This window comes from Mandrillus leucophaeus, unplaced genomic scaffold (assembly GCF_000951045.1).
Source record: "Mandrillus leucophaeus isolate KB7577 unplaced genomic scaffold, Mleu.le_1.0 Scaffold763, whole genome shotgun sequence".
Lineage (NCBI taxonomy): Eukaryota > Metazoa > Chordata > Mammalia > Primates > Cercopithecidae > Mandrillus > Mandrillus leucophaeus.
Genome location: NW_012108286.1, coordinates 1,743,890 through 1,760,842, shown reverse-complemented (window position 1 = coordinate 1,760,842; position 16,953 = coordinate 1,743,890). Strand labels below are relative to the sequence as shown.

At 35.1% G+C, this 16,953-nt stretch overlaps 1 protein-coding gene across 3 annotated transcripts in view; it reads right to left on the bottom strand.

Annotated features, from left to right (window-relative positions):
* Positions 1-16,953, bottom strand: part of CPS1 (carbamoyl-phosphate synthase 1, mitochondrial) — a 196,055-nt gene that overhangs the window by 36,972 nt on the left and 142,130 nt on the right. The window lies entirely within an intron of this gene.

Genomic DNA, 16,953 nt, shown 5'->3' with positions numbered 1-16,953 from the left:
GGCCTGTTGTCTTTTAAAAATACACAAATAATGACGAACCCACTCAATCTTCCAGCCTCTATGAAGTCTTCTATTTGCAAAGCTGACAATCCGTGATCGCCTGCTTTCACACTCTATGTGACCTCTTCCCCGCTGCTTTTATGAAAAATGGCAAGTGTGTTTACTGTTCTAATAAATGTGTTCATTAGTAATAATCGGAGACCTCACTCTCTAAATCCAGGAGCCCTTTCTCAGTTTTCATTTTCCTCAACCTGTCATCACAAGACCCTTTTGATTATCTATTTTTTAAAAAGATATTCTGGCTTCTACTAAGTGACTCCTCACTCTACTTTATTACTCACAACTACCATTTACTAGTTTGGGTTTCCCCCACCAGGGCTGTGCCCTTTGTTACCTGCTTTTGTCTTCCCTTTCTCCCTCTCTAAATTCAGCCACTGTCATGGGTGCAAGTTGCACGGCTGGTTGGCGATTCCCAAATCCATGGCCTATTCTCCAACATCTGACCTGTGCTCCAGGTCTTTATGCATATGAGCTTCGAGAATCATCTTCACCTAGGCGTCCCAACATTGCATCAGGTTGGATATTCTCTCCATAAATCACCTCTACTTACTAATATCACCCATCGGTCTACGTTGAGAAGACAGTTTTGTCATTTTATAATTGTTTTCTGATCAAACTAGATTTGTCTTATTTTCCCCCTGCTCCTGTCCATAGCGTAGACTTTATTTGTATTGTTTCTCCCATCTGTAACACCTTTGACATTCCTTTTACCCTCTCAACTTCTCCCCAACCCTCAGCAGCCCTTCAAAGTCCAACTAAAGCCAAGCTTCATTTGTGAAGCCTTGGTTTGCTCTCATCCATGCTGAACTTCTTGTGCTTTTGACTGCCTCTTTTGCTTGCAGCGATGAACACAGAACCATACAGTTTAGCATGTCCATTATCACCTGATACTTTTAATGTCTCTTAACTTTCATTCATCAATCAGGCTTTTTCCTGCTAGATTTAAGTTCCATAAAGGTAAAGAAGACATTTGGCTTATTTACCAGATTACTCCCCAAATCGACCACATTATCTGGCCCACAGAGAGCATTCAATAAACATTGATGAAAATAAATAAATGAAGGATAAATATAAGTAATATAAACACAAATAAAATGCATATATTTTATAAATTAATTATAAATATAATTTATGAATATAAATAAATGAAGGATAAATATAAAAACTTCAATTCTCTAGGTTTTTATTTTATAGTTTTTATTTTATAGAAAAGACAAAGAAGTGATTGAAATTAGCTCATAACTAGATTTCAAAATGCATGCAAAAATAATTTGTAAAGAACTAAGGGAAAGAAAAATAAAATACTACTGTAAAAGCATCTTTAACCAGATACCTGTGGGCCAGCTATTTCATGTAATAGTTAATACAATACAATTCAATTATAATAGTTTGATAGTCAATACAATGAAATTAAAATAGTGTATTGCCAGAAGAACTAACTTGCGTTAAGAAAACATTTTCATGAAATGCTGTTAATAAAATGTAATTGGATTAAATCTATTGCATTTTGTTCATTCTAATCATTAATCTGCTTTAATTAATTCATATTGTGAGTTTAGAGAAGAAAAAATCAAGCTGGCATATATAATGGCTATTTCTCTGACTTTCCAGTGTCAGTACTAGTTTAAATTTTTGCAGTTACAGTTCTTCCTAGTCAATTTGCTTTTCCTATTGCACCTAAATTCCCTTCTGTCACAAATCAGTGTGTTAAATCTCCCATTGAATTTAATTTCTTCTCTTTTTATTCTCATTTTGAATTTAGTTTTCCCAAGTATTTGATAAGCATTCTCTCAGAGCAATGCATTTGCCTGTTAAATTCTTGAATGCGATCCAATATTAAGTATTATTGCTGACTTAGTATGTGTGCCAAGCCCTGTGCTTTGGAACTGTGCCATCCAACATAGCAGCCCCTAGCCACATGTGGTTATTTAAATTGAAAAGTTAATTAAATCTTTTACAACTAAAAATTTAGATCTACAGTCACCAAAGCCAGGTTTCAAGTGCTCAATAGCCACACATGGTCAGTGGCTCCAGTGTCAGAAAGTGCAGATTATAGAATATTTCATCATCACAGAAATTTCTACTGAACAGTGCTGCCCCAGAAGATACGGAAGCAATATTTGAGACAATGAAATGATAGTGATTCAAAACACTTTATGGAGGGATAAGCTATGTGGTGCTACGTGAGCCCAGAGAAAGATAATAGTGTGAAAGACTGTACTTGAGAAATACTATGGCAGTGGAGGGATGAGAACAGATCTATAAAGAAAGTTCAATTTGGCCGGGGGCAGTGGCTCACACCTGTAATCCCAGCACTTTGGGAGGCCGAGGCGGGCAAATCACAAGGTCAGGAGTTTGAGACCAGCCTGGCCAACATGGTGAAACCCCATCCCTACTAAAAATACAAAAAATTAGCTGGGCATAGTGGCAGGTGTCTGTTAATCCCAGCTACTTGAGAGGCTGAGGCAAAAGAATCACTTGAACCCAGGAGGTGGGGGTTGCAGTGAGCTGAGATCACGCCACTGCACTGCAACCCAGACAATGGAGTGAGACTCCACCTCAAAAAAAAAAGAAAAAAGAAGGTTCAACTATATACAGATAAAAGAGTTGACAGATGTACAATAGACAATGGCAATAGTATTGGCTATTGTTTGAGAGCAACAGTGGACATGGCACGTAAGGGAAACATACTGAGGATTTGTAGTTGGAAAGAGTGTACAGGAAAGTGGATGGTGAGGGTAGAGCCACATTCATTATCATTCTTTCATTAGTGCTTTAACATTTAGTGAATATGTGCTCTGTATCAGACCTGTGCTGCCTATATTAATGATGGAAGATGAAATATTGTATTCTTACATTTAGGAGGTTAGAGGATGTTAGGAAGCACGAATAGCCATTGATATGTCTACATCATGAGAGGTGCCATGAGAGAAGTGTGCACAAGTTGATGCCGTGGCTTACGGCAGGGGCCCCCAGCTTCCAATGGGGAAGTCTGGAAAGGCTTTACCCCAGAGGGGATTTTTGAGCTTCAGAGAGCCTTGGAAACACCAAAGTTTGTGGTTACTTTTAGTTTCGGGGAAAAAAAAAAAGAGAGAGAAATTAATTTTAAAAGTAGAGGAAATATTTCCCTTTTTTTTGTTATTGTTGCTATTTGTTTTAGAAACGTATGTTTCTACTTCCCTTGCCGAGAATATGCTCCCAAACCAATTACTCATTTGTTTATGTGCAAGTATGCACTCAGCGTTTCAGTGGAAGTGCCTGACAAATAAGCTATTTTTCTAAATTAGAACAATAACCACTTTTACTTAAATGACTAAAATCCTAACTCTGAAGAACAGTCATCCCGATACACGTAAGACACATGCCTTGAAAAGAACCATCGCATCTATAATTGTGACCATGGGCGAACACAGCAGCACCACAAGTGCAGGTTCTTCAAGTGCTAAGATAACCAGAAGTCATGTAGTTATCTTTAGCTTTTTCAGTCAGGTTTTTCTATTTGTTTGTTGTGATCATTTTTAGGGGGTCTTTAATTATTTGTTTGCATTCCTTCTTACATGGAATACCAGTCAGTTCTTCAAAGGTCGCTATGTTGTTTAAAATGAAAATTACAAGTAATGGTATTAAATAAGAAAAATTTAGATTCCTCACATTTCTATTAGGGATGCAATAAATTTGCATTTGTTTCATCTACATTCAGCAATGCAGTATTTTCATGCAGGAATGTAGTATTTTCATTTCTGGAATATACATTATTTTCATTTCTGGATACACAAAATTTTCCTTGTTCTTTTTCACCACAAGAGTCTAACAGAATATATGTAGACATCTCTAGAAAATATACAAAGTCTTCCTCCTCTACCTACTAAATAAAACTGGACACACTTACCAGCAAAGAAATAAAAATAATAAGAAAGAAGGGACAATGAGAAAGAAGAGAGAAAGAAAAGAAAAGTTTGGTAAGAATTGGCCTTGTGCATTAAAAAGTGAAGTGAGTTAATTTTGTACTCAGCTCTGGTGATGAAAAAAAAGTCATCTGTAAATCAGACTAACTCAATTGTTACTGCTCCCCCATCCATAGCATTTCCCACACCAGAGAGTTTTCATAATTTAAAGGAAAAGTCTGAGAAGAGTAACAGTAACACAAAATAATGATTGTGACTGATACTTCAGAATGGGAGTGAAAACTTTCTACATAGCCATCCCCTTAAATCATACCAGGTGAGAATTTTGAAACAGATGTACCAAGCTAGACCTGCACATTGCATATTTTAATCTCACTAGTTGATTCTTAGGACATTTTCTTGGTGAGCCAAAAACTGCTTTAACGTCTGCCCAATTTTCAAATAACTACATCAATAACATAATATGATATTTTAAAATGTCTTGAAAATTAAAATTATTAAATTGAAATGGTATATTAGTACATTCATGTTCATCCACCTTAACTTGAATACAGACATTGGGTATGTGTGATCATTGGATGTTCAAAGTGATATAATTTCTATAGTATTCATGGTCTCTCTGGTTATTTCTGCTCTTTAGACATGATCATGAAATACTGCAAAGCACTTAGCAATCCTCCTCACTGAGAAATCATTGTTGATCCTGACCCACCACGGCCATTAGAGAGGCACAGACAAGTTAGATCCCTTCCCACAGTCTGTGCTGCCTAATTCCACAAGGTACTCCTAACGCCAAGACAGGAAGCCGGTCAATTCTCTGTATTGTCCTCACCTTTCTTCTCCTCTGTTTTCTCTCTTCTGTGTAACACCAGGCTGGCTGATATGTCATTACGCACAGAAGAAAATTCACTTTAGTCCCAGCTTGTTCTGATACAAAATTTTATTTTGTGTCCCATTATAATCAAAGAAAAAAAAAGACAGTTCAAAGACACAATTCATTAGTTGTGGGGCAGTGATTTAGATCAGGTAAAATCTCCTCAGAGTCAGATACAGGATGTATAATCTTAAGCAAACACAAAGCTCATTTAATAATGTGGAGACTCAGATAGATGCTCCTCATCTTTATCTGCCCACATTGTGCTCCCTCCATTTTGTTTGCCAAAAAGAATTTCCATCACGGTGGGTTTTTGTTTTTGTTTTTTAAATTAAGCTAGGTAAACGCTTATTTTTGAAACAAGGCTATCACATTTTTATTTTTCTGAAGGAAAAATAAAAACCTTAATTTGAAACAAACTCAAAACAGAATAATTACTAAAGGAAATATAAATACTGAATTTCTAATTCAACACTGCTTTTTGAAACCTCAATAGGGAATACTCCGTTTATATTATGTTGTAAATCAAGACAGCTTTATGCCCAGCTAGAAATGTGATCAGCTGAAGAAAGCATATTGCACAAAAGCACACAATTTTAAAATATGCATACTAAATTATCCTTCTGTTATTTGATATGTGTTTGTATGTACTAGTATTTTATGTTTATTTTTACTCTTTTGAACATGTACACATTAAATCTGTATTTCAGAACAATGTCCTCTAAAATATGCTATTATATACACAACTTTTCTTTCCCTTGCCAGTTTGCTTTGCTTTGAGAGTTCAAGGGCAAACTTTACAAAAGGTTAGACTTTCATCATTGCATAATAGAATCTATACAATAAAACAACACACCAAATGGCTGTGATGCTGGCCTTTTCATAATCTTCAGTTTCTTTCTACTTAGCAGCACAAAATGACAGTTTGAAATTTTAGAAGGGGAAAAAAATGTCTTAAACCCCGACCATCAGACTTTTACACACTCTGCCATAATCTTCAAATGGTGAGACAGCATGGTTCGGCTTCTACAGCAAGAAGTCTCTGGTGTGTTCTCTGGTTTACAAACAATACAAGTCTTTCTCTTCGCTCTCTAAGACTTCCAATGTAGATATTGCTGTTGTTGTTGTTTAAAATTCCTCCCTGTCATCTCTGAAACTTCCTCCACTCACACTTAGTCTTCAATAATAAATGATAAAAGGAAATGGAATAAATTCCCCTTAATGAGGAAATTTTCACCTGGCACAGAGGAGCTGGGGAAATCTATTAGCTGACTGGAGGAACGCCTGCAGCATTCTAATTATCAGGGGAGCCGGCGCACTTCACACAGTCCTCTCTTCCACTTGACTGGCTTTTATCTGATCCACCAACTCACAAGTAATACTAAACCAAATTTCCCCTCCAGATTGCACAAGCTCTAATGTGAAAATGAGCACTCCACCTGGCCTACAATTATGGGATGGGTTTGCAATTTTATTATTATCCTCTTTAAAAAGGAAAAAAACAAACACTCCAAAATGGCAGAAAAAAACTAAGCCTGATGTTCAGTAATGACATCTGCTTTAATAAGAGAATTGAGTAAGATATATGTTCTCTGCCTCATGAACCCTCACTAGCCTCTCTCTTGAGTTTTTTAGTGCTTCACTTATTATTTTTGGCATTTCATAGCTTCAAGACCATGCCACAATCACAATAATGCTATCAGTGGAGAAATTATTTGCCACCTCTCTTCATTCAGGGAGACAAGTTACTATGTATTTCCTTAAGAGAAATGCAAAAGACAATTTTCAAAAATAGGAGTGGCATTTAGAAAAGCAAAGTATAAAAACCCAGGCAATTGGGTAGACACTACTATTTTGTCTTAATTTTTGAGTACCACGGCTTTTTCTATACAGGAATGAGGTCTTTGAAGGAATTTAAGAAGACCCGAATCTTTAAATTTCTTGTACAGAGCAAATAATACCTAGATCCAATGTTCACATGAAAATATGGCATCAAGAAAATTATCTAATAGTGCTAAGTGGACCCAGATTCTATCACAATAAGGCTAAAATGTTACAAGTAATCGTTTTCAAAAAATGGCATATGTAAAACTATATTTCACCTTAAAGGCTAGTAATAATAACAGCAAAATCAACATTAAGAAGGAAACCTTATGAGAAACTGATAAAGTAGACATCTTTAAACAGGCAAGTTTTAATTTTCTGAATTTCATCTTCTTTTTTGCTAATCTTTAATGGCCCTAATAATCCAGAAATATCATGATATTACTTTTAATCTGGTAAAGCCACTCATTTAGTATTGAATATAATGTCATAATTATGCTCTATGAATACAAGGAATAATGATGAAAAAAAGCTTAATGTGGGTTAATTGCAATTTTTGAGCCTTAATAAACCACATTTTGTTTTTTCATGGTTTTTTGTTTTTGTTTTTGTTTTTGTTTGAGACAGAGTCTCGCTCTGTTGCCCAGGCTGAAGTGCAGTGGCGTGATCTCTGCTCACTGCAAGCTCCGCCTCCTGGGTTCATGCCATTCTCCCGTCTCAACCTCCCCAGTAGCTGGGACTACAGGTGCCCGCCACCATGCCTGGCTAATTTTGTGTGTGTGTGTGTGTATTTAGTAGAGATGGGGTTTCACCGCGTTAGCCAGGATGGTCTCAACCTCCTGACCTCAGGATCCACCCGCCTTGGCCTCCCAAAGTGCTGGATTACAGGCGTGAACCACCGCCCCCGGGCCATGGTTCTTAATTTAAGATGCAGAGACTCTCTCTCTGCCCTTGATTTTACCAAATTTGAATTTTACCTTTCGTCTTTACCAAGATGAAAAACAAATGGAAACCGCCTAACCAAAGCAGTAAGTTATGTCAATTCATAGATAAGAAAGTGTTCTGTTATATTCAAAAAAAGCATGCTGATACCAATCAAATAGCTTTTGCTTGAGCCAACTGGACTAAAGGGTTAAGTCCATACTATGAAATATTGTTTCTGTTATTTCTGATGAATACATTTATTTATAATTTTAAATCTATTCAATGTATGCCTTCCCCAAAATAAAGATGTATTCAGTAAGCAAAACTCTTGATTTTCCCCTGAATATAAGATTTTTATGTGTACAGAATTTAAATCTAACAGATAAAAACAAACACTTTATAAGGCCTCATAGAAAATAGGGATTGAATGGGCACTCTTTGATGTTTTATAATTTGTTATTGCAAATACATTTATTCGAAAGTCCTATATTTTAAAACATCTCTATCATCTTTGTTTAAATCATCATGTTTCCACAGAGCAATTTTCCAAACATCATGTAGGTTGTACCAAGCAACAAATACATAAATATAACTTTGAATATAGCTTTCTTTGACTTCTAGAAAGAATTACGTAGAGCCTTGTTAAAATAAATAACTTTTTTTTTTTTTTTTGAGATAGAATCTCGTTCTGTTGCCCAGGTTGGAGTGCAGTGGTGTGATCTCAGCTCACTGCAACCTCCACTTCCCCAGTTCAGTCGATCCTCCTGCCTCAGCCTCCCAAGTGGCTGGGACTACAGGCACCCGCCACCATGCCCAGCTAATTTTTGTATTTTTAGTAGAGACAGGGTTTCACTATGTTGGCCAGACTGGTCTCAAAGTCCTGACCTCGTGATCCGCCCGTTTTGGCCTCCCAAAAACTTAACAGAAGCCTATCTACTAATAACTACTGCATATTTTTTTCCTAGAAAAATGTAAGATATATAAGAATAATTTTTGACTACATTTTTCTAGTTCTTGAAGGAAAAAATGTAAGCCATTTTTAGAAAGGAGGAAAAGGAGAAGTTTTTTTTAGGGGGATGTGGGAAAATTCTAGAATTAAATTCCCAGTGACATGTCATATTCAATCTATGTTGATATGAGGCTTACTACCTACATGGAAAGCAGATATCTTTATTATCTGGGGTTTTTTAATAAGAAAACATATAAAATGCACATTAATATCCATGAGAGCAAAAATTATCCACTTGACACTACAACTGTATACTCATCAATTTATCAGCTGAAGAGTGGGTAGAAGGGGAGGGGTAGAAGAAGTAGCTGCAATTTGATACTGCCAGGTGGATATTGCTGTGATGGCCATTACATTATCATCAGTATAGTTATATAGGCAAATAGTGTCAAAATGCCTACTTCAACCTCAGAAAGGCAAATACCTTTGCCCAAATCCTGCAGTCATACTCCACCATCCTGAGAAAAAGACTCATCAGTCAGATAAAATAATAAACGTGGCACATATTCAGGACAACACCAAGAAGGTAATAAGTGCTTAATAGATGCAATTGCTGGAGGAAAAGGAGGAAGGGAAAGAAACAGACCAACAGGGAGGAGAAACAGGAAGAGGAAGAAAAGAAGAAGCAGGAGAAGTTTAGCAGAGCAAAACTAGCAAGTCACCTACATTTGGCCCAGCACCTCAGCTCTCTCTGTTTTCTTTCCTCTCCTGTGGAGTATTTCTGTACTCACACCTTGAGGTGGTAAGGGCCACCACACTTTTGACTCCCTGCAAATCAAAATTGATCTTCTGGAGAGAGAGCGCTCTCAGGCATTTACTCCACTGTCGGGAGGCGTGGTCGCTGCCTTATACTCTTTGGGTACGAAACGGGTGACTATCTGAAGGTCAGACTCGAAGGTTTTATGCCCCATAAAGGCATCTCAAGTATAAATTACCAGGTGAAGAAATTCTGGGGTCAGCAACTAATTATCCAACTTCTGTAATTATAGCTCTGGCAGCCTATTTTGTGTAAATTTAATTTCCATTCTACGCTCAAGAGTTGTTTTACTCATACCTGCCTAAACATGGAAGACAAGGTACTTATATTTTAAAGAAAATCTATCTATAGACATATATTGTGTGTAAATATATGCAATCTTTTATTACAAATAAAGTAAAACTTAAAAAGAAAATTCTCATCCTGGGTCTTTGTACCCTTGAAAATCCTGTTTACATTTTTCAAAGGTGACTTGCTGGGGCTTTCTCCCTGCCAGACTTCCTGTGTTTTCCCCCAAGAGTTTTGGAAAAGGGCAAATTCCTCACAATGTTTCCCCTCTAAGTGGGGTCAACAATGCAGGCAGCTCACAACTTGACAGCTAAGGAGGAACTGATCTCCAGCTGTCTGATTTAAAAGTCATAATCTCGAAAAAGAAGCTTTTGAAAAGGGTTAGTGACTAAAACTGAAAGTGGGAGCCCTGGGCTAGATTCCTTGCTTTCCTCTGACTGGTGAGACATAAAGTATGACACACACCTCGTGTGATTCAGTTTCACCATCCAGAAAAATAGGATAGTGATATTTTTCACCTTTATTATAATAGAAATGTACTTTAACATCACCAGAGAAATACAGTAGGTATCTGTATTTTAAATAAGTATTTATTTTTGTCTTAACCTTCTTCACTGGTTAATAAAATAATATCCTTTCATATAGTTGAAAATGTCTGTGATATTTCTCACAAAAACTTCCCAGAAAATGCAAAAATTTGAAAACGTGGATAATTTTTGAAGATCAAGAGTACACAAACACTGGTTAGTTCTCATCAAGAATTAGAGATTTCACAATATACTTATAATGCCTACATGTATATAATCTTTGACAATATAAAACAATTAGATAAATCTACTTTTATTAAAAAGCAGTTTATTCAGAGCCGTCCTAGCTAATTAGTAGATACATAACTACTTTAAAAAATTAAAACCTAGAGATGTTTGTCTACAATATTTCCCAACACAGTCAGTTTATATATTGGGCTATGTATTTTCTAATTAATAATTTTGCGAATTTTGTGAATTCAATCCCTTTGAACAACCAGGAATCATCTGCATTTTGCTCCACTACAATTCTCCCTCCTTTCCCATCACGAAGAAATGATGATTTTCACTTTCTACCAAGAATATTTGTTATATTATCATACAAATATTTTTGATGTTTATACAAAACACCATATATCAATTCCCAAGAAAATATATGGTAAATAATGATTTGGAAACCATTTGTATCTGTTTCAGAAATTATGACTTATACCTTATGCCACAGTGAACTCTATTCTGCACTCATACAAATTAACAAAATTTCTTGCTAAGAAAGACCTATAATAAAAGTATATTAAGATATTATGGTATTGGGTACTTTCCCTAATGAAAATTACAACTTAATTGGGGGATGATATTAGTATATATGCAATATTTACAGAACAATGAAGTAAGACTGTGTGGCACCCACTGTTTCACCCAATGAACAAACAGGGAGCTAATATCCAATTTAATTTTTCTTCTTATATTATCTTAATTTCCTCATAGTCAGATTTTCACTGTTATGAAAAATAGCATAAATAAGATAAAGAGCAAACACAAATTGTCAGTTCCTGAGTAGAATTCATACCTTTACCTACTTCTTCTTTCTCACTATATATTTGGTCCTGATAGTCTAGCTTCCACTCCTACCTACACAACATCAAACGAGGACTTAATTCTGTTTCTCTCTTCTCTCTCTAAACCATGCAATCCTCTTGAAACTGTCTTCCTATTTCATTTATTTTAAATTCTCTCTTCCTTTGGCTCCTATGACAGTGGGATATATTGAAGGAAAGAATATTGTCCTTGGATTGAGAAATTTCTGATCTTAAACTCTGGCTCCAACATGTACTACCTGTAAAACTTTGGAGAAATTACTTGAACATTCTGAGTCATCATTTCTTTCATAAAATATGGGATAGAGACACATACCTTCTAAAAACTATACATTGAGACTTGTATGTGATAACATGTGTAAGTTAGCTCAGAGCTTTTGTTTCTAACCTCCACTAAACTTTCATGAATTCATATTTCTGCTTCTCACATGTCCATTAATGTGTCCTGTTTATGTATAGCTATTTGCATAGGTTATAAACCTATATTATAGGCTCAATGACTAGTGATTATTCATCAACAAATGGCTTTGGAACTAGCACATAGTAGGTACTCAATAAATAATGACTGAATAGAAGAACAAATACCATTTGGTCTAATAACTAGTGATTATTCATCAACAAATGGCTTTGGAACTAGCACGAAACCTTACACATAGTAGGTACCCAGTACTTAATGACTGAATAGAAGAACTGTCTAATAACAGTTCCTAATAAAAATAAATGGCATCAAGTAAATATATATCCCATGATGCTTAGTTCAGAGACATTAACATAGGAATAATGTATTAATTATTGACTATAGATATATACACACATATTCTGAGTATGTGTTATTTTAAATCAACTTAAAATTTTTAAGTTCTATACTCTTATGAACTATCAAACATACAATAATTAATATACAGAAACATAATAGGCACTTTATGAGTCATCTGAATATTACTCTGAAAACCTTTTAAGCAAAACATTCATCTTGTCCATGCCAGACTCGTAAGTACTCTCTCACACATTCAAAAATGCACAATTATTTGCCAAAACTATGAAAACACTATTTAAATAACAAATGAAGACTCTCAGAACATTAAATATTTGAGGTAAAATGTTTTATCTATCTCAATAAATTATTACTTTAAAAATTAATGGAGTCCTATCAAACCTATGACATCACCTAAAATATCCTTTTATTACATGGAACATAAAAGCAAATTAAAAATAAAATGTATTTTTGGCATTAGTTCACAGAGTTATAAAATTTCCCATGGTAATGCTCTTCTCTTACAAATAAATAAGTACTTGTATATGTACGCCCCAATTTTTAGCATTCCTGAAGAGGTTTATTATATAAATGGCTTGCAGTATGAAGACTGAAAGCATAGAATGGTAATATGTAGTAACTGGTAAGATTGTTTTTCTTTAAAGTTTATTACTTTACATATAGTATATATTCAGCTAGCTGCATGACTGACCAGTAAAATAAGAAGGGAGTTTTTGTTGTTTCCTTTTGTTTTGTTTTTACTAGGGTGAAACTGAGGCTTAGACTATCGTATGAGTTAGTAGTAACATGAGAAGACATAAGACCATTTTCTGCAAGTCAAATTAATGGGTTCCATTAAAGTGTTCAATCATCTCCATTCTCATTTCTATATCCAAAATAATAGATGCTACCACAAAAATAGGTCACAGTAAAGTACCACAAACATTATAATGTAATTATATGTTATATTATCTTTCTTTAAATTACTTGTATATTTAGTAGTTTAAGATGAAAATTGTTGATTTTTTTTTCTACCAGAAAATATACATTGTCATCAGAAAGTGCTGACCCTTCTGTTCCTTATATCTAAGTTCTAACAACTCTTAGGTGACACTTCTCCCCCAGAAGCTTCAATCAAGCATAAGCACAAAACGTTCTTGCCCGATTTTTGCCATGCCTCGTGAGCAAGTTAAATAAAAAGTCAATAGAAGCTAGCATGTGTAGGAGAGGACATTCAAAGGGAGTGTTCCAGCTAAGGTGACACCTGCATTATTATATCTGCCAGAAGTTTGTGGCTGCAGGGAAATGGCCAACTTTACTGAGCTCAATTTAGCACTTGAATGCCCAAGTGGAACTCACCAGGGTTGTCCTAGATTGTTTTCCTAAGCAATAGGCACACCTATGATTTTTCACCACTCACCAATGGACATAGTTTATCACACTGAACGTAGTGATTTCGGATGGAAATAGGACCCTTCAAAAGTGCACTTTACTCTTTTTTCTTTAACTACATTGACTATAAGCGGTAAAGAGGAAAGAGAATACTAAAGTTATTAGAGTGAGGATAGCAAAAAAAAAAAAAATGAAACCTATGGAATATTACACAAAAGCAATATCTGGATAATTTGTAAATAAATCCATAGTAAAGTTTATGTCAACAATAGGGAAACAAATACAAATCTTAGCTTCCAATACTTATATGGTATAAATTGTATCACAATGGTTATATCTCCTACTTTTGAACATGTGAAATGAATGAAAATAGATGTTTTTCAAGTAGTCATCTACAACATTGCTAACATAAATAGCAGCATTGTACATAAAAACAAGAGAGCAAAATGGACCATTCCAGGAAAATTGCCCAAAATGAATGGAATGCACAAGGACAAACAATCATCATAAATGGTGGAAAACCTTCACTTTGATAATTTAACATAGTATATAGCACAAGCAGAGGCTGGCCGTCTTCTTTAAGCTCATCACTTGAAGCAAGGATTCAAAACTTAATTCAGCTTAGTTTTAACCAGTAAAAGAACAAAATTATACAATTTAGGCAGGTATAATAAAATCCCCAAGCTGGATATGTCAGTCAGAAATAGCTAAAGAACCCCCCCGAAAAAAATAAAGAAATAAAAAATTTAAAAAGAGTTGCAGCCAGAGGGAGAAGCAGATGCTTAAAGCTGGTAATTAGTACTCTCACTTTTTTTTTCTTGTCTGTTCATGTGTCTTTTTTTTAAAAGTATCATGATTGTCTTTCAATATAAAATTGCCAATCCAGATTGGTATTATAAATAATAATTTTGGGGTGTAAAGTCCTGAAATAGTTCTTTCTCACAAGCTCTATTATAGTTGAATTCCTTACATACTTATAGCAAGAGGGGTCCAACGGAAGGATGTTTGTACCTGTGCTTATTTATTAATAATATAGTAGAAACCTTCATTATATATGCTGGTTCTACCATGATAGGACTATTACCCCTTTATTGGCTACTGTTTCTATACTGAAGGTGTCTGTTTTAGGTTGTCTTATTTCTTATTTCCTCTAGATGTCATCTACACCCCTAAACAAATCTGTTTTTTAGAAACAAATCTGTTTCTATACCCCTAAGCAAACCTGTTCCTGTGTGTATATATATGCTTACGTTTACATGTATTTAATATATTTACATGCATTTTTACATACCATATATTTCATATGTAAGTATATAAGCATATACATATATAAGTATTATTTTTAAGCAGTCATCTATCGTATATAGAAATACAAATACATTGTATTTGATATGTAAGTATATACTTACATGTAAGTAAGTATTCTTTTTAAGCATCATCTACAACATTGCTCACATAAATAGCAACATTGTACATAAAAACAATGTTTCCTTTTTAATAAAAAAAGTGAGAAGTATATAAGTATGTACTTAGATATCAAATACAAGGAGTTAAATAGTAAGTATCCTGGGCTCTGGAGTCCTGCCTAGGCTTGATCCCAATTCTGACACTTATTAGTACGTGATGTAGAGGAAACTGCTGAATCTCTCAGTGCCTCAGTTTACTATCAATAAAATTAGGATGATCACGGATTTCTTAATGTTGTGTTAGGAATTAAACAAACTAATGTGCTTAGAACAGTGTTTAATATGTAGTCCAAAAATTTGGTGATTATTATCTTTACTTGGAAGGCATTCAGAATTATTAAATCAAAATTCAAGTTTCAGTATTAAGAGTTATAAATTCATTATTTGGTTACAGTAGGGAATTAGCTATATTAGAAGAACCTAGTTGGTGAAGACATTTGACATCTTTATTTGATTTATCATAGCTGCACTTCCTCTCTCCAGGCAGGAGATCTTTATATGACCAAAACTGAATCTATGCACTAATGGAAAAAAAGAACTAGAGGTGAGATTTTTATAATTTCTAACCGATCAAAGATATTTTTCTTTTAGTATTTATTAAAATGCTACATGGGAAGGGCACAATGAGTGAAAGAGTTGGCAGTGGGAGAGTGAGTATGGGAAAATTAGACTAAAATCTGAGTAGCTTAACAGTGAAGGTTAATGGACAGAGATTATGCACATGTTGTGGTTCCACTAAAAATTTATATAGACTTAACTTTCCTCAAACTCCTTGCAGGGTGATCTGACAATGTGAAGTTAAAAGACCTTTGGTGACCATTAAACATCTAAATTCCAAAGCATACACATAACAAGTATTCGAATCCTACATGATACAACTTATATCACATTGAGTAAAAAGAAACTTCTCAAATCCTAAAGAAATCCACTGTAAATATGTTATCACCCTAGGTCAGTGAATGCTACTACACCAGCCTATAAATCTGGGGAACTGCCTACAACAGTCAGCTTCCCTAGCATACCCTTGGGTAGCAATAAGCAGTTTAAGTGGAAAAGGAGAAAGTCAGTGAGCGTAAGTTGGAAAGAGATTTTTTTTTGGCTAAAGCTGTCTAAATAATGGTTATTACCTAAGCTGGTAAGAATAGATATTGCTTCAGAAGTCTTGCGAGGGTTGCCATTGCTACTATATTCGGGTATTAAAGACAGCATACTGAGTTCTGAGGGGGCCAGCGCTCAAAGCTAGGATGCTGAGTTGATTATTCTGATACCTGTTATAGATTTTATGTTTGTCCCCGCCCCAAATCTCAGATTGATATTTAATCCCCAGTGTTGGAGATGGGGACTGGTGGGAGGTGACTGGATTATGGGAGCAGATTTCTCATGAATGATTTAGCACCATCCCCTTGGTGCTCTCCTGGCAATAGTGAGTGAATTCTTGCATAATCTGGTTATATAAAAGTATGTGGCATCTCCCCCACCGACTCTCTCTGTCTGGCTGGCTCCTGCTTTTTCCATAGGACACAGCTGCTTTCCTTTTGCCTTCCACGATGAATGGAAGATTTCTGAGGCCTCCCTAGAAGCCAAGCAGATGCTAGCACCACGCTTCCTGTAAAGTTTACAGAACCGTGAGCTGATTAAACCTCTTCATAAACTACCCAGTCTCAGGTATTTCTTTATAGCAATGCAAGAATGGCCTAATATACCTATCCCTCTTGTCTCATCACGCTGCAGAAAGATGAGACTTCACACATCATCAGCAGCATGAATCATGTTTATCTCTCCCCTTCAAGGAGGGGATTTCTCATTGTGATTTCTACTATCTCACAGGCATAGAAAACTCATCAGTTATTTCCATGATGCCTACCTAGTTACAATCATTCTTTTGCTTTCCCCATCTCAATCTGTGAATATTTATATATACTAAATATGTGAGTATATTCATTTTTACTATTTTCCCTTGTATTTTATTTTAAAATATATTGTTTGAAGTTACTGCTTAAATAAGTACATTTATTGTTTACATTTCAAACATAAAAACCTATGTTCTTGTTTTTATATTTCTTTTTTTATATTATT